This window comes from Pleurodeles waltl, chromosome 3_1 (genome assembly GCF_031143425.1).
Source record: "Pleurodeles waltl isolate 20211129_DDA chromosome 3_1, aPleWal1.hap1.20221129, whole genome shotgun sequence".
In the NCBI taxonomy this organism is placed as follows: Eukaryota; Metazoa; Chordata; class Amphibia; order Caudata; family Salamandridae; genus Pleurodeles; species Pleurodeles waltl.
The window spans coordinates 403,360,153-403,384,952 of record NC_090440.1 but is presented as its reverse complement, the minus strand read 5'-3'; the positions used below and the strand labels follow the sequence as shown (position 1 = coordinate 403,384,952).

The 24,800-nt window shown below is 42.4% G+C and overlaps 1 long non-coding RNA gene across 1 annotated transcript in view; it reads left to right on the top strand.

Moving 5' to 3' along the window:
* The window catches only part of LOC138283204 (uncharacterized), a 68,905-nt gene extending 52,970 nt beyond the window's left edge, over positions 1–15,935 (top strand). Inside the window, exon 3 of the long non-coding RNA XR_011201125.1 lies at positions 14,124–15,935. This is a non-coding gene — a long non-coding RNA (uncharacterized lncRNA). The remainder of the gene's footprint in view (positions 1–14,123) is intronic.
* The last annotated feature ends 8,865 nt before the right edge of the window (positions 15,936–24,800 follow it).

Below are 24,800 nucleotides of genomic sequence, written 5' to 3'. Positions count from 1 at the left end.
CTATTCCCACTCTAGTCAGTACAACAGTAGGGAAAGCATTGAACTCAGCAGGGGTAACATTTAATATACCCACTCCACTCTGTGCAACGGTACGGAAAGCATTGGACTCAGGAGGGGTAAAATCTAATACTCCCACTCTAGTCAGTACAACAATAGTGAAAACATTGGCCTCAGGAGAAGTAAAATGTATTATTCCCACTCCAGTCTGTGCAACAGTAGGGAAAGCATTGGACTTAGGAGGGGTAACATTTATTATTACCACTCCAGTCAATGGAGCAGTAGGGAATGTGTGGGACTCATGAGAGGAAAAAATTAACTATTCCTACACCAGTCTGTGCAACAGTAGACAAAGTACTTCACTTCAAACATATACCTTATTTTAATACAAGTATTCATTTGATAAAATTATAAAACTATTAAAATAAATTAAATACATACATTAAAAAACAATTACAAAATTAAAATAAATGTAAATTTTTTACAAAAATAAGTATAATTGTTATTTAACAATTTCGTGAAATTCCCACATTATAGTCACACATTAAACGTATATCTAAATTAAAAAAATTATAATATATGCAGTTTACATAAAAAACGAACAATTATTTAATTAAAAATAGATAATTCATAATTAATTGTAATTTAATTTACTTCCCACTATGTACCCCTATAAATCCAACAACCCGCACCCAAAATGAAAATTAAAAAAATTATAATTACACAATTTACATAATTAACATTTAACTAATTAATAATCTGCAAATAATTTACAATTATTTAATTAACTTCTCTCCCTACACTCCTCCAAATGCAACAACCTGCACCTAAAATATTAATTACAAAATTATAATAATTAAAAATTTACATAATTAACAATTAACTAATTATGTATTAATAATTAATCAATTATTTAATGAACTTCCCACCCTATACCCCTACAAACCCAACACCGCACCTAAAATATAACTTAAAAATTTATTTACACAATTTACATACTTAATAATGAAATAATAATATAAATCGAAAAAATATATACATTAATTATACTTAGGCAACTGCCCAACCTGTATCCCTACAAACCTCAAAACCCGCTATGAAACTATAAATGACTATTTTACAATACAACTTAAAATATACATAACTTAAAATTACAAAGTATATTAAAAAAACTATGAGCCTTATTATGAGGTTGGTGGTCCTAGGACCGCCAGCCTAACGGTGGTGGTAGGACCGGCGTAACTGTGGCGGCCTGACTGCCACATTACAACCCTGGCGGGTAGACCCACCAGAAGACTGTCGTTCCTGCCAGGGACAATGTCCCTGAAGGGGTGACGGAGGTTGGAGTTGTAACCAGCCAGGGTGGCGCTGAACTCAGCGCTGTCTGGCTGAGTACAACTCCACTTTCCGCCAAGCCTCTCATGGCGGGGTCCCCGCATTCTGAGGCTGCAGGAGTGCTAGGATATTGGCCTCGGCTTCCTTAAAAGGAGCCAAAGCCAATATCCGAGCACTGTTCCCACCGGTCAGCCCGGCAGGAAGATCCTATTATGCTCGGGGTGCCACCGGTCCGATGGTGGTGTCCTCCATACGTCTTTGGTGGTCCGCCTTTAGGACTGCCAAAGTTGTAATAAGGCCTATAAACAATAATTACACAAACAATATAAAACATAGACAATTAAAATATAATTTCAACAAAAATAAAAAATAATAAAAAAAAAAAAAAAAAAAATATTTCTTACCTTAAACATTAATATTTCTGTTAATTATATTTTTGCACAGTACTAAACACTCGATATTTCAGCAACTCATTTTTTTTAAATCTATATTTTGTCGGAACACCCAATATTTTAAATGCAGTTGCACTACTACCTCATATTGAAAGTGCACAGCAACCCTTTGGTAATCATGACTGCATCCACAGAATGGAGATTCAGTCAAAGGGCAGAACATATATGCAGGATACAGTATTTGATGATGCTGCAGGACAGTTAGGTTATGGATGGATGTGTTCATGCTTGCACAGATAAAACACTGGAATTGTTTTTATAGTGTGCACTGAGGCCACATTTCTCAATACATCAACAAAATAAACTTCAGAGACTGGCATAAAAGGTGCAAGTCTAGTTTACAAATAAACATCATGGTGTTGCCATCAGAGTACATAATAACTTCAAAAGGGAACACGACTGACGTCTGTTTCACAGGGCCAATTCAACTCAATTGTGTTTGAGAAATTTTCTGTACTATCTGACAACTACATAATGTATAACTTTTTATAGTTCTTTACTTCATTTACTTATATGAGTTTATTGGCCATGCAGATTTATTTTCCCTAACATTTTCCATCATGAACAATTCGGTGTTTATGAGATAGAAATGCATAACAGCCAGTTTGGAAGGCTTTTATTTTTTTATCCAGATTACAATTCCCTGAAAATGCATATGCTTTCTTAGTTTGTATATATGTAGAATGTTTCTTGATTTAGCCTCACAAAATGAAAATGTATTATTTCATCATTTCATTTAGCCCCACAAAATGAAATTTAATTATTTAATAATTTCCATCTATACTTGTCTGTCACTAAACTTGTGTTTTTTATTTTAAAATAAATGTAATAGTAATGTGACCTATATTTGCATTGAGGGTGTCAATGTTCAAACAGAAGTATTTACAATGGTATACTATTAGCCATGAGCACAACGAAAATTGGTGTACTACAGGAAAAGTTCATGAATGACAAAAAGCAGTACTCAGACTCATTACTGTTTTAGTAAGGGACATTTATTGTTTCACGTTTGTAACACAAGTACCTATGAAACAAATGACTATTGATATGACACTGGATAGTATACGAAAAATACAGAAAGGTGCTACTAAGAAAGAACAAAAATAATGGTCTGTGACTGGCACACATTTGAATGGGCACTGGATGGACAAAATAGGAATATGGTCAGTGCTGCCAGACAAGTATCTTTATCCAATGACAGTAACATCGCACAGCCCTGCATACATCAGGAGAGATGACTTCCTGAACTGTATGACCATGTTTTGAGTTATAAAAACAACAGAAAATATGCAACTGAGATATGTCAGAGTTGCATGGTGTATAAAAATGTAGGGGTGAGCCAAGGTTCCACTGGGCCTATCACCCAGAAGCAGCGGGTGCGGTGGGAAGGAAGAATGAAGTGCTCAAAATTTATGATTGCGAAGTATGTGCAGAAACATAATTAACATGGATGAACACTTTGCCCATTGCACTTATGAGCATAGGAAACACTCTGACGCAAGAACAAAATTGAGCCCTATTGAATAGTTACCAATAACAGACTGGGGGAGTTCCAGAAAGAAATAACAGCTAACATGTCACACAAACTGATGAGGGACTATTGTTTTACTGTGACTAAGGCCCTCATTATGAGTTTGGCGGTCAGAAAACTCAGACCGCCAAACCTGAGGGGAAGAGGCAGCCTTCATAATGGCTGCCTCCCCCGTCATATTATGATGTTCCCACCGGGCTGAACTGTGGGAACATCGTATTGCAATGTAACAGTGCTATGATATTGTTCTTGGCTCCCTTAGGGGAGCTGAGGTCAATACCGTAGCACACCAGCACCCGTAGAATGTGCACTTTCTGCAAAGCAGACAGTGTGCATTCCAATGGTGTTGGGCAGGAGTGCCCCTGCACTGCCCATGCCATGTGTATGGGCTGTGCGGGGGCTCCCCTGTGCACCCCAATACTGTGTTTCTACCAGCAAAAGGCTGGCGGAAACAGGAGTTGTGATCAGCATGGCGGGGCTGAGTTCAGCTCCGCCGTGGCCGACCACGAGCCTGACTGCCGTCAGCCCACCAGAAACCTTGTTCCTGGCACTGACACCAGTCCCCTGGTGGTCTGACCGCCCTGGTCGTATTGTGGTGGTCGGACCGTCTAGACTGTGACAGTCCGACCATCACCGTGAGTCTGGCAGTCCTTGGACCACCAGACTCATAATGAGGCCCTAGATGACTTGCTTCTGTTAACCAGTAGGTGAAGGTGGCCATGCTAGAGCCTTTGCAAGGTAGTGGATACAATGTCCAAGAGATCCAACTATCTCCAGCCCTGGTGGTAGAGAAACTGCTGTCAAATATACCAACAACAGGAATCGGATTCATGTACGTTACCTGAAGAAGGCGCCACCACCAGCAGCACTGCCACCATCCACCATGACTACAATAGAAGAATTTCAGCAACACCCCCAACCCCTCAGCACCATGACAGCACCATACAACATGAGGTCACAGAAGAAGAAGAACGACTAAGGGAAATATTTGGGCTGAAGGGGGGGAAAACAATCAACAGGAGAAGATGCAGCCCCAACCCAGCCAACACTGAAAATAACCATCTATTCTTACAATGGGCAGGTGAGTATCTGTCTATAATCACTAGAGAATCACCATAATTATTGAGAAAAATGGTGAATGGACACTGGGTGAGATTTTGGACACATTAGAGATAAACGGACCATGGTACAGGCCTAAATGTTATACATTTGAATATTGACAAAACAACAGCCATAGAGCAAAAGTTGCTAAAAGTCCATCTTGGTGTTGCAAACGACATTGTGGTTACTACAGGACTTCACTTGACCCACTAGCTGGTATGTGCTAGCTAACCTGTGCCAGCTTTCATAATGGGGAAGAAAATCTACTCACCTGTTGACCCTTCCAATTCAGCTATTGACATACCAGGACAGCAGTCATACTAGCCACCAAGAGAAGCTTGTGAAAGACAATGGGCCTCATTACGAGTTTGGTGGTCCACAGGATCGACAAACTTGCTGTTGCGGTCGGACCACTGCACTCCAGGAGGTCCAACCACCAGATTATGATCCTGATGGTAAGACTGCCAGGAGACCGCCGCCACAGCTGAGATCACGAGCCCAACGGGTTGGTAGCAGTCGCAGTCGTGCTCAGCCATGGTGGTGCCAATGGCCATGCTGAGCACTGCCATGTAAGAGCTGGAGGGAAGCAGTGCTGGGGGCCACAAAGGAGCTCCTGCACTGATCAAGACCATGTTGTGGGCAGTGCAGGGCACCGCCTGCCAGCAAGTTCACAATCTGCACATTCGGAGGGTGCTGATGTGCAACCGCATTGGCCTCGGCGCTCTAAGGGAGGCCAATGCCCGACTGGCAGAAATGTCATAGTACGACATTTCTGCCAGTCAATCTGGTTCGAAACATTGTAATATGATGGGGCAGAGGCTACCACCTTGACAGCAGCCTCTCCCGCCCCCTATATTGACAGTCTCCACGACAATGTCACTGAGATTGTAATTAGGCCTAATATGTGGTATATGGTACCTTGGTGCTGTGTTCATACTCTTCACGTGATTAGCTGCATTTGGTGCACTAATACAGCAGAAATAACACTGAGGTAAGAGAAATTTGTGAAAGGTACTGAAAGAGAGACAAAGGAGAATACCAACGGCCCAAGTGATGTATTGATAGATGATCATGACTATCAGCACAATAATCTTGTGACAGTACTACATGAAATGCATAAGGTTCCTAATGTGATTGATTACTACTTTTGTGGGAAACTTCCTTCATCTAATAGGCACATGCAGGCTTTCCTCAATGTACTGTTAACAAGATGGGAAAGTGATTTCTGCCTTGGGTACTTTTATAGATACCCCTATAATATTCTCCCTGATGCTGTGTTTACACTTAATTCACAGTAAAGTACCCTAGGAGTCCGCCATGTCCAGCATGGTTAACTTTTTAAGGACATGTTGTATTATAAAGAATACATTAGATTTAAATCAATACAGAAGAACATGACTGTAGGAAGTTGGCTCTGTATGCACTATTTCAAAGTAAGGAATAGTATGCACAGAGTCCAAGGGTTCCCCTTAGAGGTAAGATAGTGGCAAAAAGAGATAATACTAATGCTCTATTTTGTGGTAGTGTGGTCGAGCAGTAGGCTTATCAAAGGAGTAGTGTTAAGCATTTGTTGTACATACACACAGGCAATAAATGAGGAACACACACTCAGAGACAATTCCAGGCCAATAGGTTTTTGTATAGAAAAATATCTTTTCTTAGTTTATTTTAAGAACCACAGGTTCAAATTTTACATGTAATACTTCAGATGAAAGGTATTGCAGGTAAGTACTTTAGGAACTTTGAATAATCACAATAGCATATATACTTTTCAAATAAATCACATATAGCTATTTTAAAACTAGACAGTGCAATTTTCAACAGTTCCTGGGGGAGGTAAGTATTTGTTAGTTTTTGTAGGTAAGTAAACCACCTACGGGGTTCAAGTTTGGGTCCAAGGTAGCCCACCGCTGGGGGTTCAGGGCAACCCCAAAGTTACCACACCAGCAGCTCAGGGCCGGTCAGGTGCAGAGTTCAAAGTGGTGCCCAAAACGCATAGGCTTCAATGGAGAAGGGGGTGCCCCGGTTCCAGTCTGCCAGCAGGTAAGTACCCGCGTCTTCGGAGGGCAGACCAGGGGGGTTTTGTAGGGCACCGGGAGGGGACACAAGCTAGCACAGAAAGTACACCCTCAGCAGCACGGGGGCGGCCGGATGCAGTGTGCCAACACACGTCGGGTTTGTCGTTGAAATCAATGGGAGACCAAGGGGTCTCTTCAGCGATGCAGGCAGGCAAGGGGGTGGGGGCTCCTCGGGGTAGCCACCACCTGGGCAAGGGAGAGGGCCTCCTGGGGGTCGCTCCTGCACTGGAGTTCCGATCTTTCAGGTCCTGGGGGCTGCAGGTGCAGGGTCTTTGCCAGGCATCGGGATCTGGGAATCAGGCAGTCGCGGTCAGGGGGAGCCTCGGGATTCCCTCTGCAGGCGTCGCTGTGGGGGCTCAGGGGGGACAACTTTGGTTACTCCCAGTCTTGGAGTCGCCGGGGAGTCCTCCCTGAAGTGTTGTTTCTCCACAAGTCGAGCCGGGGGCGTCGGGTGCAGAGTTGCAAGTCTCACGCTTCTGGCGGGAAATGCAGTTGTCTTTAAGTTGCTTCTCTGGAAACAAAGTGGCAGTCTTGGGTGAACAGGGCCGCTGTTCTCTGGAGTTTCTTGGTCCTTTTAGAGCAGGGCAGTCCTCTGAGGATTCAGAGGTCGCTGGTCCTGGGGAAAGCGTCGCTGGAGCAGTTTTCTTCCGAAGGAGGGAGACAGGCCGGTAGAGCTGGGGCCAAAGCAGTTGGTGTCTCCGTCTTCTCTGCAGGGTTTTTCAGCTTAGCAGTCTTCTTCTTCTTAGGTTGCAGGAATCTGAGTTCCTAGGTTCAGGGGAGCCCCTAAATACAGAATTTAGGGGTGTGTTTAGGTCAGGGAGGGCAGTAGCCAATGGCTACTAGCCCTGAGGGTGGCTACATCCTCTTTGTGCCTCCTCCCAAGGGGAGGGGGTCACATTCCTATCCCTATTGGGGGGATCCTCCATCTGCAAGATGGAGGATTCCTAAAAGTCAGAGTCACTTCAGCTCAGGTTGCCTTAGGGGCTGTCCTGACTGGCCAGTGACTCCTCCTTGTTTTTCTCATTATCTCCTCTGGCCTTGCCGCCAAAAGTGGGCCCGTGGCCGGAGGGGGTGGGCAACTCCACTAGCTGGAATGCCCTGTGGTGCTGGAACATAGGGGGTGAGCCTTTGAGGCTCACCGCCAGGTGTTAGAGCTCCTGCAAGGGGGAGGTGATAAGCATCTCCACCCAGTGCAGGCTTTGTTTCTACCCACAGAGTGACAAAGGCACTCTCCCCATGTGGCCAGCAACATGTCTCGAGTGTGGCAGGCTGCTAAAACCAGTCAGCCTACACAGGTAGTTGGTTAAGGTTTCAGGGGGCACCTCTAAGGTGCCCTCTGGGGTGTATTTTACAATAAAATGTACACTGGCATCAGTGTGCATTTATTGTGCTGAGAAGTTTGATACCAAACTTCCCAGTTTTCAGTGTAGCCATTATGGTGCTGTGGAGTTCGTGTTTGACAGACTCCCAGACCATATACTCTTATGGCTACCCTGCCCTTACAATGTCTAAGGTTTTGCTTAGACACTGTAGGGGCACAGTGCTCATGCACTGGTGCCCTCACCTATGGTATAGTGCACCCTGCCTTAGGGCTGTAAGGCCTGCTACAGGGGTGACTTATCTATACTGCATAGGCAGTGTGAGGTTGGCATGGCACCCTGAGGGGAGTGCCATGTCGACTTACTCGTTTTGTCCTCACCAGCACACACAAGCTGGCAAGCAGTGTGTCTGTGCTGAGAGAGGGGTCCCCAGGGTGGCATAAGATATGCTGCAGCCCTTAGAGACCTTCCCTTGCATCAGGGCCCTTGGTACCCGGGGTACCAGTTACAAGGGACTTACCTGGATGCCAGGGTGTGCCAATTGTGTAAACAAAAGTACAGGTTAGGGAAAGAACACTGGTGCTGGGGCCTGGTTAGCAGGCCTCAGCACACTTTCAAATCAAAACATAGCATCAGCAAAGGCAAAAAGTCAGGGGGTAACCATGCCAAGGAGGCATTTCCTTACACAACCACAACACAACATCTGCTATACCCAATATACACACACACCTCAAGGAAGGTATTACAAAGTCCACTCCAGCCTCCTTTACTTCAAGATCAGACTTTATTGCTTCTTCTCCACTCTGTGCCTTCCTTCACCTCCTTCTCTGTCAACTCTCAACATTCTATCATGCACTCCAGATCCCTACCACCTCCCGAACATTCCATCCTGAATCTCCCACATAGGGGAGGGCGAACCATACCATTACGAACTACATTCCACCCATATCTAAAACATTATGGGGGTCATTCTGACCCTGGCGGCCGGTGGCCGCCAGGGCCACCGACCACGGGAGCACCGCCAACAGGCTGGCGGTGCTCCCACGAGCATTCTGACCGCGGCGGTTCAGCCGCGGTCAGAAGCGGCAAGTCGGCGGGCTCCCGCCGACTTACCGCTGCTCGGGGGAATCCTTCATGGCGGCGGAGCGCGCTCCGCCGCCATGAGGATTCTGACAGCCCCTACCGCCATCCTGTTCATGGCGGGAAACCCGCCATGAACAGGATGGCGGTAGGGGGTGCCGCGGGGCCCCTGGGGGCCCCTGCCGTGCCCATGCCTATGGCATGGGCACGGCAGGGGCCCCCGTAAGAGGGCCCCGCAAAGTATTTCAGTGTCTGCCTTGCAGACACTGAAATACGCGACGGGTGCAACTGCACCCGTCGCACCCCTGCAACTACGCCGGCTCAATTCTGAGCCGGCGTCCTCGTTGCAGGGGCATTTCCTCTGGGCCGGCGGGCGCTCTTTCGGAGAGCGCCCGCCGGCCCAGAGGAAATGTTTAAATGTCCGCCGCGGTCTTTTGACCGCGGTGCGGTCATTTCACGGCGGTACCTTGGCGGACGGCCTCCGCCGTCCGCCAAGGTTAGAATCACCCCCTATGTTGCCAATGACATTAATAACATAAGAACTATATTTATCTAATGACTGTATCTTCATGGAACTATATACACATAACTTATTAACTTATATAAATTGACTAAATTACAACACATCTTCCTCGCACAATAAAATGTCCAAACAATGGGGGAGGGAATTTACTTTGGAAAGGATAGTTTATATTTAACCTAGTGATAATTCCTGGAATAACCAATATTCACAAACTGTTGACTATTTGATGTAGTCCTTACTCCACACCGGAGGTTTGGTCATCCGACTACTTGGAGTTCTCAGTACCTTGTCCCTGATCTCCATCCACTTTGGTTCCTTCCATGTAGAATTCTTGTCTGTGACCTTGGCAGTAAAAGGAACATATCTTGCAACTCTGTCCATGCTCCAGCACTGACCATTTTCTAAAATAACAACATTCTTCTTTACCTCTGAAATGCAAAATGGACCCATGAATTTTGTATCCTTCCACCCGCCTCCCGAATAACCAATTGGTTTTCTGATCATGACTTTATCCCCCACTTTCCAGCATTGTCCTTTAACACCAAATTTGGTATTGTACCTTTCCTTATAACCTTCCTGGTGCTTCACTACCTTTGTACTAGCAGTTGGAAAAGTATTCTTACACTGTCTGCCCCCACCCAACCATGAGGGATAGAATTTAGTACATGGTTCTCTGCCTCGTAATGCTGAGAAAGGTGAGATCTTTGTAATCGAGTTGGGAGTGGTATGATATGCCCATAACATTTCTCTAATGGCACTTTCAATATTCAATTTGTTAATACTTGCCAATTGGATACATTCTTTTATCATTCTATTGGCCCGTTCTGCTAAGCCATTGGCTCTGGGGCAATATAAAGCTGTGGTGTGATGTTTTACCCCGATTGAATCCAGGAACTGCTTCATTGGGCTAGAAGTTAATTGGACCCCATTGTCCGTTATAAGAACTTCTGGAATTCCTTCTATGCTAAATACATTTTTCAAGAAGTTGATGACTGATTCTGTGGTAACAAGGTTAACTAACTTTACTGTGATCCAATGCGATTGGTAGTCAATAAGAACAATCGCAAATCTTGTAAGTAGACCCGTAAAATTAAGGGGTCCAATGATGTCTAACGCTAATTTAACCCATGGCTTGGTAGGAATCTGTACTGGGGAAATGGGTGTCTTGCGTATTACCTTTGATTTGTCACTTAGAGCACAACAGGAGCATTCTTTAACTTCATCCTCAATCATAGAATCCATATTAGGAAACCAGAATCTTTCTCTTACTCAGGCTTTAGTAAGACTTCTTCCAAGATGACCCTCGTGATTAAGTTTGATAATCTTTAGTCTGAGATTACTAGGAGGTATGATTTTGTCATTCCTGAGAATATAATTGTCTTTCTCATTAATTTCCAATCTTACCTCCCAATATTCCTTGATGATGTCCTCTACATCTTTTTTATTCCCGGGCCATCCCTCTCTCGCCTACCTCCTTAACAGCGTCAAGGAATTGTCTTGTTGGGAAGCAGAATTCCACTCCTCATCACTTATGGATGGTAAGTCAACCGCTAAGATAGGGTATTCTAAAGCATCAAAATTTTCTGTACAGTCTAACGGGGTTCTTGAGATAAAATCAGCTGCACAGTTTTTATTTCCTGGTAGATACACCACTGAGAAGCAGAAATTTTCCAAAACTAGAATCCATCTAGCTATCCGGGGTGTGCTATTATTAAACCCCTTGGTGGAAAATATATATACCAACGGTTTATGGTCCGTGTGTAATGTGAATTGAGCGCCCCACAGCAAACATTTAAAATGTTTTACCTCCCAGAAGCATGCGAGAGTCTCCCTTTCAATTACAGAATAGTTAGCCTCCGCCTTGTTTAAGGTTCTTGAAGCGAATGCTACTATCCTTTCCTCCCCATCAATAATCTGCGATAAGGTTGCCCCCAGGCCTAACTTGCTGGCATCGGTTGTGAGGAAGGTTTTTCTACGGTGGTCAAAATTACACAAATATGGGGCATTAACAATGGCCGTTTTGATTTCCTTAAACGCTTTGTCATGGCACTCGTTACATTCAAAAGGAACTTTATTTTTCAACAGTTCTCTAAGATCTGCTGAGACCTTTGAGAAGTTTTTTACGTACTTGGCCATAAATTCAGCAAGGCCAAGGAAGGACCTCAGCTCATCTTTGTTTTTTGGTGCACTGGCATTCATTACTGCGTCAACGAGTGAAACTTTGGGTTTAAATCCATCCTTGGATATAACATGCCCTAAGTATTCCACCGAATTTACTTTCAGTCTGCACTTCTCTTTCTTTAATGTGAGACCTGCTGCTTTTAACTTTTCTAGGACAACTCTAAGTATTTTATCATGCTCAGTTTCTGTTGCACCATATATAAGTACATCATCCTGGAAATACAACGTATTGGATACACTGCCTAGGATGTTTTGCATGATTTTTTGGAAAACCGCCGCAGCTGATGCTAGGCCGAAAGGCATCCTGTTGAACATGTAAGATCCAAATGGAGTGGTGAATGCTGTTAACCATTTGGACTCCGGGTGCAATTCGACTTGATGATATGCACTCGAGAGGTCTAGTACAGAAAAGTATGAAACTTCCCCCATAGTGCTCAGTATTTCGTGTATTCTCGGAAGAGGATGCCGCTCAACCCAAATATTTTTGTTTAGGTCTCTTAAGTCTACACAAATCCTGATTTCATTGTTATTGCTTTTCTTGGCCACCACAATGGGGGCCAACCATTCAGAGCATTCAATGGGTTGGATAATTCCTTGTGACTCTAATTTTCCTAATTCCTTTTTTACTAACTGCTTCAGCAAGTGTGGAATAGGTCTGGTTTTATGCACAATGGGTTTACTTTTGGGCTTGAGTTTAATTTTATGTTGAAAGTTTTTAAGTAATCCTAATCGCTCACAAAAAATATCAGGAAACTCTTGAATGAAAGCTTCCCCGAATTATAATTAGAATTATCAATACACAGAACCTGTTCAGGATTATTGGGGTCCAAAGTTATCCCCAGTTCTTTTTGATGTTGCCAACCTAAAAGATTGGACCCTTCTTCTACAATATATACTTTCCCCACCGTGGATCTGTCTTTAAAGGAAATTATACTTTTAAACATGCCTTTCAAATTTATCGGATCTCTGTTGTAACCCTTGGGGCTTATGTCTGGATTCTGTAGCACTATTGCACTATTTTTTTGGATTTTCTGAAAGTTCTTTGCATCTATTATGGTTATAGGGGAACATGAGTCAGCATACATTTTTATGTTCTCATTATCAATTGTGACTGTACACACGGGGTATTGGGTGTTGATTTTATCTTCACAATTGACCTGCAAGATAATCTTTTTAATTAATTGCAGTAGTTCTTCAGATTTTTTGTTATCCCCATACTTGGAACTATCTTTACATACCCTCGCAAAATGACCTCTTCTATTGCATTTCCTGCAAATTGCAGATCTAGCTTGGCAGGACATGGAATTGGCAAGGTGATTGTTACTGCCACAGCGAAAAACAAGTAAAATTCATTCTGTTCACATTATACTTTTGGGGTTGCTTCTCATTACACTTAATTTTAAGAATTTTCTCCTCTTTTACTTCCTCCACTATTTCATTTACATGTGTATCAGGGGAAGGAGAATTAATTTCCTGTAGACAAATTGCTGTATGTTCAATTGATTTGGCCAATTCAATTGCTTCTACCAAACCTGGCTGTTTCTGCAAAAGCTTTTCTTGTATTTTAAGGTTGTTAGTACAACAAACTAATTGATCTCTAATTAGAGAATCATTTAATTCTCCGAATTCGCATAACGTACTCAATCCTCTTAAGGCTGCAATATAGCTCGTTACACTTTCTTGCTTGCTTTGACACCGGGAACATTTTTTATGTCTTTCTAATACTACATTGACTCTATCTCCAAACTGCTTTTCTAGCTTCGAGTATGTAATAACATACTCATCCGGGGCTTGCCCTTCAGGGAAGACTGGATCAGGGAGAGATTAATATATTTTCCTCCCATGAGTTCCTAGATTATGAAGCAAAATATGTTGCTTCCTAATGGGATTGAATTTATCCCCTCCAATTGCAATTGAGTAAGACTCAAAAATCTTAAACCAGTCTTTCCACTGTACATTTGGTTCACCCATCTCATTCAAAAATGGAACTGGTTGTGACATTCCTGCTGCTGCCATTGTCAAGGTTAAAATACAAACTCACAGAACAGATAATGTTTTATTAACTTCTACTATAAGGAATTAACTTTGTGATGACTCTCAATAAAACTGAACTATATGATTAATTAAGGTACATCAGAGAATACCACCAAACAGATTGTACTGACATAATAGATTAATCTGTATAATTATCTATATATGTGTGCAATTTTAAATAAATATCTGTTGAAAATTAAAGATCAAAATTGTATCTGTCAGAGTTAAGCAAGAAGGAAAACAACATTTATTTGTGAAAGAGTTTAAATTTTGTCGAAAGGCTGTGCCTGTCAGCGTAATTGTTAACAAGCTAATGTGTAATTCTTGACAGACGAAATTGCTGTGCCTGTCAGTGATTAATTTACGGTTTGTAATTCACTCTTGGTTCGTCCTTGGGAAAATCCGAAGACATCTAGTTTCGATTTCAGTGCTGTGAGCCGTGCCCGTTGAACTCCCTTTGACCTTTTCTATTTGTTTGCGCTTCACTTCCAGATCAAATGGAATCCCAGTCGGGCATGAAGCACTTTGAACCTTTGCCGTCGCATTAACACCAAACACACGGAGATTAAAGCAACATGCCGCTCGTCTTGTCAGCTGGGAATTCCAGTCAGGCCCGAAGCACCCGGCACTCGCGCATTCGACCTCCAAGGAAGTCAAAGCAGACCGCCGCTCGTCTTGTCTGCCAAACCGCAATACGCTGTCTGACACTGTGAAACTGCCTGAGGCACACGGCACTCGCGCAGCCGAACTCTAAGAAGATCAAAGCAAACTGCCGTTCGTCTTGTCTGCCAAACTCTGACACCGTGAAACTGACGAAGGCTTCCACCGATGTAAATAATATAAACGCACTTGGTAAATACTTTAGTGTTGCTCCGAATTCACATTCCTTACAGAATGAAATTTGTGTTCGAATTCAGCTTAGTTTATTCTTGTTTGGTTTTACTCACTAACAGAATGTTGCGCTTAAACTCCGGTTAATAGTTAATAGTTAAAATAAACCGGATCTCCTGTTTACGTTCAGTTTATGTTAAAATTCCAAGTTATTCTTCTGCCATAAAGATTTCACTTCAGAAGGACACAGGATAGGTGGAGAGTCACCAACCTGAAAAGGGGTGGAGAAGCATGTGCCCCCTTACGCACTCCTCGTCGCCAGTATTACAAAGTCCACTCCAGCCTCCTTTACTTCAAGATCAGACTTTATTGCTTCTTCTCCACTCTGTGCCTTCCTTCACCTCCTTCTCTGTCAACTCTCAACATTCTATCATGCACTCCAGATCCCTACCAGCTCCCAAACATTCCATCCTGAATCTCCCACATAGGGGAGGGCGGACCATATCATTACGAACTACATTCCACCCATATCTAAAACATTATGTTGCCAATGACATTAATAACATAAGAACTATATTTATCTAATGACTGTATCTTCATGGAACTATATACACATAATGTATTAACTTATATAAATTGACTAAATTACAACAGAAGGACCATCATGTTTGGTCTGGAATGGCACTTAGAATATGCATCATAGTAAGGGCCATTGGAATTTCCCTACAGTATCAACACTGCAATGGGTTGGCAGGGGATTAGTGTATGTATGTGAGGGGTCTGTCTGTTATTGGAACCCATCCAATAAGGGCGTCCCTCAGGAATGAGAATGTTAAAAATAAGCACAAAGAGTGATAGCATCATATGCGAGGTAGAAGAGATGTGAAGACAGCAGAATTACCCTGAGATATGCCAGGACAAGTGGCTGGGGACATTGCAAAGTATTTGATGCCTTTCTGGGGTTAATAAACTCCAGGGAGATTAGGAAACTGGGCAGAGTACTGGAAGCAGTGATTAAAGACACTATTGTTGGGATAGCCAACATGTACCTAGAGATGCAGGCTTTTTGATTGATGTATCTTCAAAATCAAATGGTTTTAGATGTATTGCTCACAGAAAAGGGTGGCTTCCGCAAAATTGCAGGGTCACAGTGCTGCATGTACATCCCAGACACCCAATCTACTGTAATGAAAGCATTACATGTACATTTCCTGGGGAACTTAGGGCATCATGAAGAGGGAACAATAACAGACTGGTTCTTTGGCATAATGGGATGGTTCAGGTCGGGGGCTGAACAATTCTCAAATGGATAGTAATACTGGTAGCAGGATTGTTGATGGTCTGTTGTTGCATACAATGCCTGCCTGATTTGATGGGAACGTGTTGCTCCTCCATTTTTGCCACCTTACAGCTGAAGCCTGTAAACACAGCTATGACCAAAGCAATGATAACTCAAGATGATGTAATAGAAGAACTGTGCAAAATAGAAATTGATTGAATAAACACTGGAACTCATGTTTGAATGAAGGTTCAAAGGGCAGTTTGTCAAAGCATAAAATATATGTGAACTATCGTTCAACCATTTTTCAATAATATTCCATTTTATATCTGCCTGTAGACTGTTTTCACAATATACTTGTGTTTCGTGAAATGTTTGCATGGTAGAAACCTGTTGACAGAAACTTGATGGTTTCCATTCTGTGACCACAAACTACAAGAATGTGAGGGCAAGCACGTAAATCTTCCTTATCTTAGGAAAGCTTGATTGGGGCCTTGGGCTTTGAAAATTAAGCAACCATTTGTGAAAGGCCCTCCATTTCATGAATTATCAAGCTGCTCTTGCTAAAGTGCGTTCTGTGACTAAAAACGGTACATTTTCAATTATCATGCTAAAATTTGGCTTTGGAGGTGGAAAAGCTGGCTGTATAAAAGAAATTTTGATTGATTCAATTGAGGGCCTTGGAACTGATATAAGTAACTAACTACCAATTATAGCAATTGTGACAAAATGCTCAACAGTTAACATCATGGTTTTTACTGCTTTGAAGTTTTAATGATATAGCTGCTTGTACTAGAATGAATAAGCACGTAAAATATACCCAATAGATATTAACTAGGCTCGGCATAGAACTCCGCTCACCTGACGGAGTTTGAGGAATTCGGGCACTTCACACTACGTGGAGTAGCGCAGAGTTCCCAAACTCCGCATACTGGCAGGGAGCAGAGTTTGTGTGCGCACGCCAGGTTGGGTTTTGGTGCTCTCTGGCAAGCGCCATGATACTCCCAGGCCGCTAGCAAGCATGTGTGAGTCTTTGTGTTCGATTGCACTGTATCCAGCCACGCGTGCAAGACTTTGCAGTTACTCGTGCTGCTTCTGGCCACGATGGCTGCCAAAACTGAGCACGAATGCACCTGGAGTAGAGTTTCTACTCCAGATACATCTAAATCTAGTCAAAAAGTGTTTTTTGAGTGGCTGTTCTTCTCCAATGGACCTTTCAAGTTGTTTTTTCGATTGAGACGCCTTTTTTTTTCCAAACTGGGAGGAAGTGCCTCAGAGGCTCCACCTTCCTGTTCCTGTCCAGCAGGCTGCTCCCAGTGCTTTGCTCATCGCCTGGTCACTTTTCACTTGGATTTTGAGGTAGAAGGATTACTCTTTGTCTCCTGGATATACCTTTGGATTTAATTAATTTGTTGTTGTGAAATCAGACGAGTAAGTTTCAAAACTATTGAATAAGGGTGTTGTTTGTTTGCTTGGGCATTAACCAATATCTCTTTATACTTTCATTTGATTTGAAAAATGTATACTGCTGGGTGGCCTGAGGTTTATATGTGGGCCTAGTTATTTATTTTGAATTTCATTGATTTTTCATCTTTTGTAAAGTATAATTGTTGCACAGCTAAGTATCTGTCCTTTTCTATATGTTTGTAACATTTGCAATATTATTTTATTCTTATTGGTTATTTTTCCCTGTAGATCCAGGATAGCCGGCTTCCTTACCCATCAGCACTTCGATACCACTGGTCTGAATGCACTTTACAAGAAACAAATACAAATAAAAATTGTACTTTGTGGTCTAGATTTCCAAAGGGCCATCTAATCAGTAGGCCCAGTACTGGTAGTCATTAATACATGAAATAAAGATTTCAGTGGTATATGTTTTTAAAACTTCATTTAGGGCAAGGATGGCATTGGATTACTTTAAAAATGTTGGCTATTTTTTGCATTTCATTTAGGAAAAAAAAGTGTATTTTTTTGTGGCAAAATTTAATGGCATAGGAGAATGTGTGTACTGTTGTTGCAAACTTTTTTTATACCTCAGTTAATTTTCGTGTTTTGCATTGCTGATTCAATGTTAGTATTTTCTTTAGGGTTACCACGTGCCTCCTTATGGCCATGTGTGTGTGCATTTGTCATCATCCACCATTTGTCTGTGTTTTCCATGCCGTGTGGCCAAGGGTCATTTTGTGTAGTCTATGTCCATAGGCTTGCATCTGTTCCTTCTTCTCCATGTCTCCTTGTTTGCAGTGGTTGTTTGACCATGTGGCTGCTGGCCATTTTCTGCATCCAACCAGTGTGTTTTGCCCTGGGTTTGCATGTGTTCTTCTTTGTTCTCCTTCTACCTTGTTTTTTGACCATGTGGCTGGCAGCCATTTTGTGCATGCAACCAGTGATCCTTTGTCATGGGCTTGCATGTGTTCTTTCTTTGTTTACCATGCCTCCTTGCTCTTTGTTGCTGTGGTTTGCCCATGTGGCTAGCGGTGATTTTGGCATGCAGCCAGTGTTCCTTTGCCATAGACTTGCCTGTGTTCTTTCTTTGTTCCCCATGCCTCCTTGCTCCTTGTTGTTTGACCATGTGGCTGGCAGCCATTTTGTCCATCCAGCCAGTGTCCTTTTGCCATAGGCTTGCACGTGTTCTTTGTTCCCCATGCCTCCTCGCTCCTTGTTGTTTGACCATGTGTCTTGGTGTCAACATCAGGGCAGTGCGCGCTCTATGGGCGACTGGAATGCAAACACCCATCACTTATGAGATAACGTAATTCATGCATTACGCTGATATGCTGCTGTTTAATCTTTTGCATTGCAGAGTTTAATCCTGCAGACATATATTCAAGGTGCTTATAAATACTGTTCATTTGCAATGTATTGCTGCAGGTTTTCAGAGTGTGTCAGGGTGTGGTCCCTTTCCAGGGCCTTCTAGAAGCTTTCTCTGCAGCATGACTGGGTGTGGTTTGTGGGCTGGGCAAGACTTTATATAAGGGAGCCAGCCCAGCTCCACGTGCTCACTATTCAGAGGTCCCGGTGCAGAGCAGCAGCAACTTTCTGAGCTCCTGTTCCGGAGGCCTACTTTGATCTTCCAGGCCTTGCCCTTCCTTGTATTGGTGATCCTTGATCAGCGCAGTAAGACGGAGGTCGGGCTGGGCCTCCGATCCCGTTTTAGAAGGCATTCAAGTTCTTGGGCCTAATTTTCATGCTGAGAGAATTTACCTTGTGCGTGTGAATGTGCGCTTCCATTTCTTGTCAGTTACATGGTGGCATTCGAATCGGCAAGACACGCGATTCATTTCTCGTGTTTAATTCATGATATTCATTGTGCGCTACCATTTCTTGGCAGTTATATGGTGGCATTTGAATCGGCAAGACGCGCAATTAATTTCTCGTGTTTAACTTTTGATATTCATTGTGCACTACCATTTCTTGGCAGTTACATGGTGGCATTTGAATCTGCAAGAGGTGCGATTAATTTCAGGTGTTTAACTCTAGATGTTCATTGTGTGCAAGCATTTCTTGGCATTTACATGGTGACATTTGAATCGGCAAGACGTGCGATTAATTCCTTGTGGTTAACTCTTGATACTCATTGTGCGCAACCATTTCATGGCATTTACATGGTGGCATTCGAATCGGCAAGACGCGCAATTCATTCCTTGTGTTTAACTCTTGATACTCATTGTGCGCAACCATTTCATGGCATTTACATGGTGGCATTCGAATCGTCAAGATGCGTGATTCATTCCTTGTGTTTAACTCTTGATACTCATTGGGCACAACCATTTCTTGGCATTTACAAGGTGGCATTCGAATCGGCAATACGCGCGATTCATTCCCACAGTTAAAAACTTGATGTTTCAGATCACTTGCAGTGTGCGCAATCATTTCATGGCATTTGCATAATCTTGTTGAAATCAGCCATGTGCGCAATTCATGTTTCTGCATTTAAAACTAAGAGATAAAATTCTAGATGTTACATTATATGTGCATAATAAGTCCCTTAATACAACTCCTATTGTGTTCCAGAAAACGTTCAGATTATTTTCTTGTCCTCATGCAAAAAGACCATGTTAAATTTTTGAAAACATAATTCTAGAGGGTTCTTATGTTCCTAGACAACGTGTAACTTTTCATTAAGAGATTCATTGAGAAGTTGTATTAATCATTCTTGATTCCTTCCCAGGTAACCAGACATCTTGAGGCCTAGTTATTTTAGTCCATGCTTAAGTTATTCATGGTTACAGTATGGCAATGCTTAGAATCATAGTCTAGTAAAGATTAATGTGATATAATCTTGATATTGTGTGTGTTTAACCTTTTGTTTCCTACAGGTCTCCTTCCCAGCTGTTCCCATCCTAATCCCCTTTTCCCCCGCTTGGACCCTCTCAGTCTCTGTGATTATTCTATCAGAGTCTCGGAGGTGGACATGTTGGGAACGTGAGCAGACCCCGAGGATCTGGTCTCCTTGAAACTTGGCAGCTATTTTGTGCATGCAGCCAGTGTTCCTTTGGCATATCCTTGCATGTGTTCTTTCTTTGCTCAGCATGCTCCTTGCTGTTAAACCATGTGGCTGGCAGCCATTTTGTACATTCAGCCAGTGTTCTTTTGTCATAGGCTTGCATGTGTTCTTTCTCTTTCCCCATGCCGCCTTGTTGCTTGTTGCTGTTGTTTGACCATGTGGCTGGCGGCCATTTTGTGCATCCAGCCAGTGCCCCTTTGCCACAGGCTTGCATGGGTTCTTCTTTGTTCCCTATGCCTCCTTGCTGTTATTGTTTGGCCATGTCGCCGGTGGCCATTTTGTCCATTCAGGCAGTGTCCCCTTGCCATAGGTTTGCATGTGTTCTTTGTTTGCCATGCTTCCTTGCTCCTTGTTGCTATTGTTTTACCATGTGGCTTGCAGCCATTTTGTGCATCCAGCCAGTGTGTCTTTGCCATGGCCTTGCATGTGTTTTTTCTTTGTTGCTCATGCTTCCTTCCTGTTGTTTGACCATGTGGCTGGCAGCCATTTTGTCCATCCAGACAGTGTCCCTCCCTTTCCCATAGACTTGCTTGTGTTCTTTGTTTGCCATGCCTCCTTGTTACTTGTTATTGTTTTACCATGTGGCTGCTAGCCATTTTGTGCATCCTGCAAGTGTGTCTTTGCCACAGGCTTAAATACAAATGTCGTTATTTATTGATCATTTGTTTACTTTAAGTTTATATTAAAATAATTGATTGATAATTTCTATTTACATTTTCCTTTACATTTTTTATTCTATTATGTTTTAATTTATTTCATGTTTTATTTTACTTTTTATTTTATTTTTTTAATTTTAATGTTTTTAATTTCAAGTTTGTTAATTTTAATTTTTAATTTTCTTTAATTTTTCTCTTATTTCATTTTATTTAATTCATATTTTGCCTTGATCTATCCAACCATCCACATCCATCATTCCTCAATCCATCCACCAAAGGTGCATAGCCGCACTACACCACTCAGTTTCTTTAGGTATATAATAATTCAATTTGCTCCTGGACACCCTGGCTGCAGCACACTGCAGACAAATCACTGCAGCATAACTATTTCTTTTAATGATTATTCCATTTCCCCTGAACCACCTTCCCACCATAGTTTTTTTTTTTTTAAGGACTATTCCATTTACCCATGCATCTCTCTTTGACGACCACAGGTGTTTCCTTTAAAACAGATGGAGATAAAGCAGATAGCTATATCTGCATGTTGTGCTGCCTGATTTGAAATGAAATTTGATTGTGTGATGGAGTGGTTTGACTTTACAAGGTTTGATTAAATTGGTATTTATTACATAAGTAACCAACCGCACTAAGATTACATTAGTCTGTATGTAGACGGGCGGAAATTTAAATGAAGTCGTAATATGGCAGTCTTCGGACCGGAAACGCAGGCGGTCTTCTGGTGCCGGCGACTTCAGCGGTCTGTTGAAAAGACCGCCGAAGTCATAATGAAGGCCAAAATTAGCAACATACTGACCACCTGCAGACAAATTTGCACTCATTCCAGACATTCTTTTAAAGCCCGGAAACAGTTGCGGATTATTCAGCATGGTAACAGAGCACCAGTTAAAACCCTTACACATGAGGTGTCAACACATTTGAAACTCAACTTATCATATGTTGCAACGTCTCTTTGAGCAGTACAAACAGATCACTGACTATGTCATTCTAAGGGGGGATGCAATGGGGAAAGCTATGACCAAGGCTGTGGACAAATTGGGCCTAGTCAAATGCCTGATGCAGATGCTGCTCCCTTTTGATGTTTTCACATGGGAAGTTTACATGGAGGACAGTGCGATGGGCCAAGCTATCTTGTTGTTGTATCTGCTACAGGAGCAGCTAAAAATGTCTGAAAGGTTTGCACTGTAAAGTGTGAATGAAAATCCAGAAGCACATGCCTTAGTTGAGAACGTAATCCTTCACTTGGCTTGTAATAAAAGGCTGCAAAATGAAATTATCTTGTCCAAAGAGTACATCTTTGCAACCCTACTTGAACCACACTACATAAACCTTCTTCACACTTTCATTCTTTTTTCTGACGGGGATGTTTAAAAATTTAAGATATGGATTGTTGAGCAAGCTGGATAACAGGAAGAAAAATGGCTGCAGCTTAAGAGCCCCACTCTGCAGTTCTGGTGTGCTGCCTTCAACTTCCAGAGAGGGCAGTCTGGTCTCACAGCAGCCAAAAAAATGGCAACAAGAACACCAGCAACAACAGCATCGGAAGAATTGGACACAACCTCTGCATTGGCTTGGTTTAAAGTGGCAGGTCTTAAGTCCAGTGCAGAGTTGAAGGCAAAAGAGGTCAAACAAGTGGCAGCACCAATGACACTTCAAAGGATGTTCCAGGAGTATCTAGCTGACCCAAACGAGGTGTATGCGGATCAAGACCAATTGGTGTATTGGTATGGGAAGATGTGCCCAGTGGGCAGAGCTCAGTAGGCTAGCTATAAAGAATCTGACTTGTTCTGTAGCCAGGAAGTCTGCTGAGCATGTGTTCAGTGCAGCTGGTGCAGTTGTAAGTGAGAAGGACTAGTCTCTCACCTCAAACGTGGAGAGATTAATAATGATCAAAATAAACTAGCATTTTATACCACCTGATTACACCATTCCTTAAACAACACAAGAGGAGGAAGAGGATGAATGGTCAGAATCAAATGTGGTTGCTGACCAACTTCTGGGTAAACTGCCAGATTTTGAGGACGAACTCTACTTCCTGGACTGAGTATGCAGGTGGCTTGTTGAAATCCTTTCTTTCTTTTTTTCCAAAATAAAATAAAATAAATGCTAGTGAAACATTGTGTTTGTGTGTGATTTATGCTCCCCCTCCATTTTTTAATCACATAAATGGCCGGACTGGAGTTAGACCCATGTACAGTGAAAAAGTTCCCACATTCCCTTCTGGACATTTGAGACGAAGCCCGCTTCCTTTACGTGCCAATGCCTATCCTATGTTTTAATTTTTTTTTTTTTTTTCTTACACCACCTAGCAGGGCTGCCCGAGATGATCATTGATTAAAGGAGTGCCAAATTCCAATACGTTGCTACCAAAGAGGAGATACTATTTTGTTCAACCACCATGCTTGGAGGTAACTAATTATTGCACCAATGAGAAGTGATATATTGAGTAATGGTGAGTGACGATTGATGATATAGGTGGTGGCTGGCAGTGAGGGAGGGAGTTCAACACATTTGTAAACTTCTTTCTAAATATTTGGAATGTTTGGGGACTGAAGGGGGATCACTTTTTCCTGAAAGTGATTGGCCTTTTAAACTTAGTGAAATTTACCTGCAGGGTCCACTCATTTGTGCTTGGTAACTAAAGTGACAGAGTCAGACCACACCAGTCACTTTAGTTACCAAACACAAATTTACACAAAATACTCCAGTTTTGCATCTCCATTTGTTTTTTAACAGCAGTGCACTACACAGATCTACCTCACTCGATTTGTGACTGGGACAGAGTTACTCAGAATGAGGAGGAGGAGGATGGAAGGACTCAAGACAGGACTACCCCAACAGCTAGAAGGAGAAAGTTATCGACTTCAAAGAGAAACCATGATGATGGTGTAGTACTTACTCAGCTCTGTGGACTGGAGAGAGGTGCGTTGCTTTTGGAAATGCTGCTGTGTGCTTGCTGCATTGCTGGCTCAAATGTGAAACTCCTCTTTGTGTTCCTGCTATGCCTCCGAGTCTTCTTGGTACACTCCTGACTCCTCATGAAACTTACCTTGCTTCTTTTAGTCCTTTTCCTTTACTCTGTAACACAGTTACTGTTTCTCAACATGCTGATCTTCTCCTACTCCTCTCCTGCACAAATAAAACTTGGTGAAGGCTCAATACTCGAGCTCACCTACTGGATGGGTTCAGTCAGGCACCAAAAAGCGACGGACATTACAAGTAAAATGGAGATACACAGCCCAATTTGGCAATATAGTATAATTTTCCTTTTAACAATGATAATTTTTTGGAACTGGGTGGGTTAACTTCAATCTTCCATTATTTGTACTTTTCAGACCTAGAACACATAATATTTATAAATATACTATCTTGGATCTCTCTGGGACAAGATGACTGTTTGCAATGCATTCAACTGAACTATGTCATACTTATCCCTTCATGGTTCCCTTCCACAACAGATTGATGACTGTGTGCTGCTCAGCACACCTTTCACCAAATCCCCTTTCCCATCCAGTCATCGAGCACCTAACCCTCTTCCTCTTTCTCCAGGCTGTGTGACTTAATTTTACACCATAAATGGATCACACCCTTGATGGTGCGGATGTGGTGAGACTGACACCAACTTACTGGATGACTTTCTATCACCTGAGCAATATTCCACACTGGACCCATCAACGTCAGCATTAAGGCTTATGTTATGTGTTACATAAATGCTTAACCATGTCTAACCACTTCTGATGATGAGCCCACTTCTCCTGACTCAAGGATTTAATTTACTAAGTTTCGTTTTTAAATACTAGATCCTCATTTCTCAGAAAATGTTGATATTGCTAGTTTTTATCATCATATCAGGTCTTCTTTGTTGTGTGTCAAAT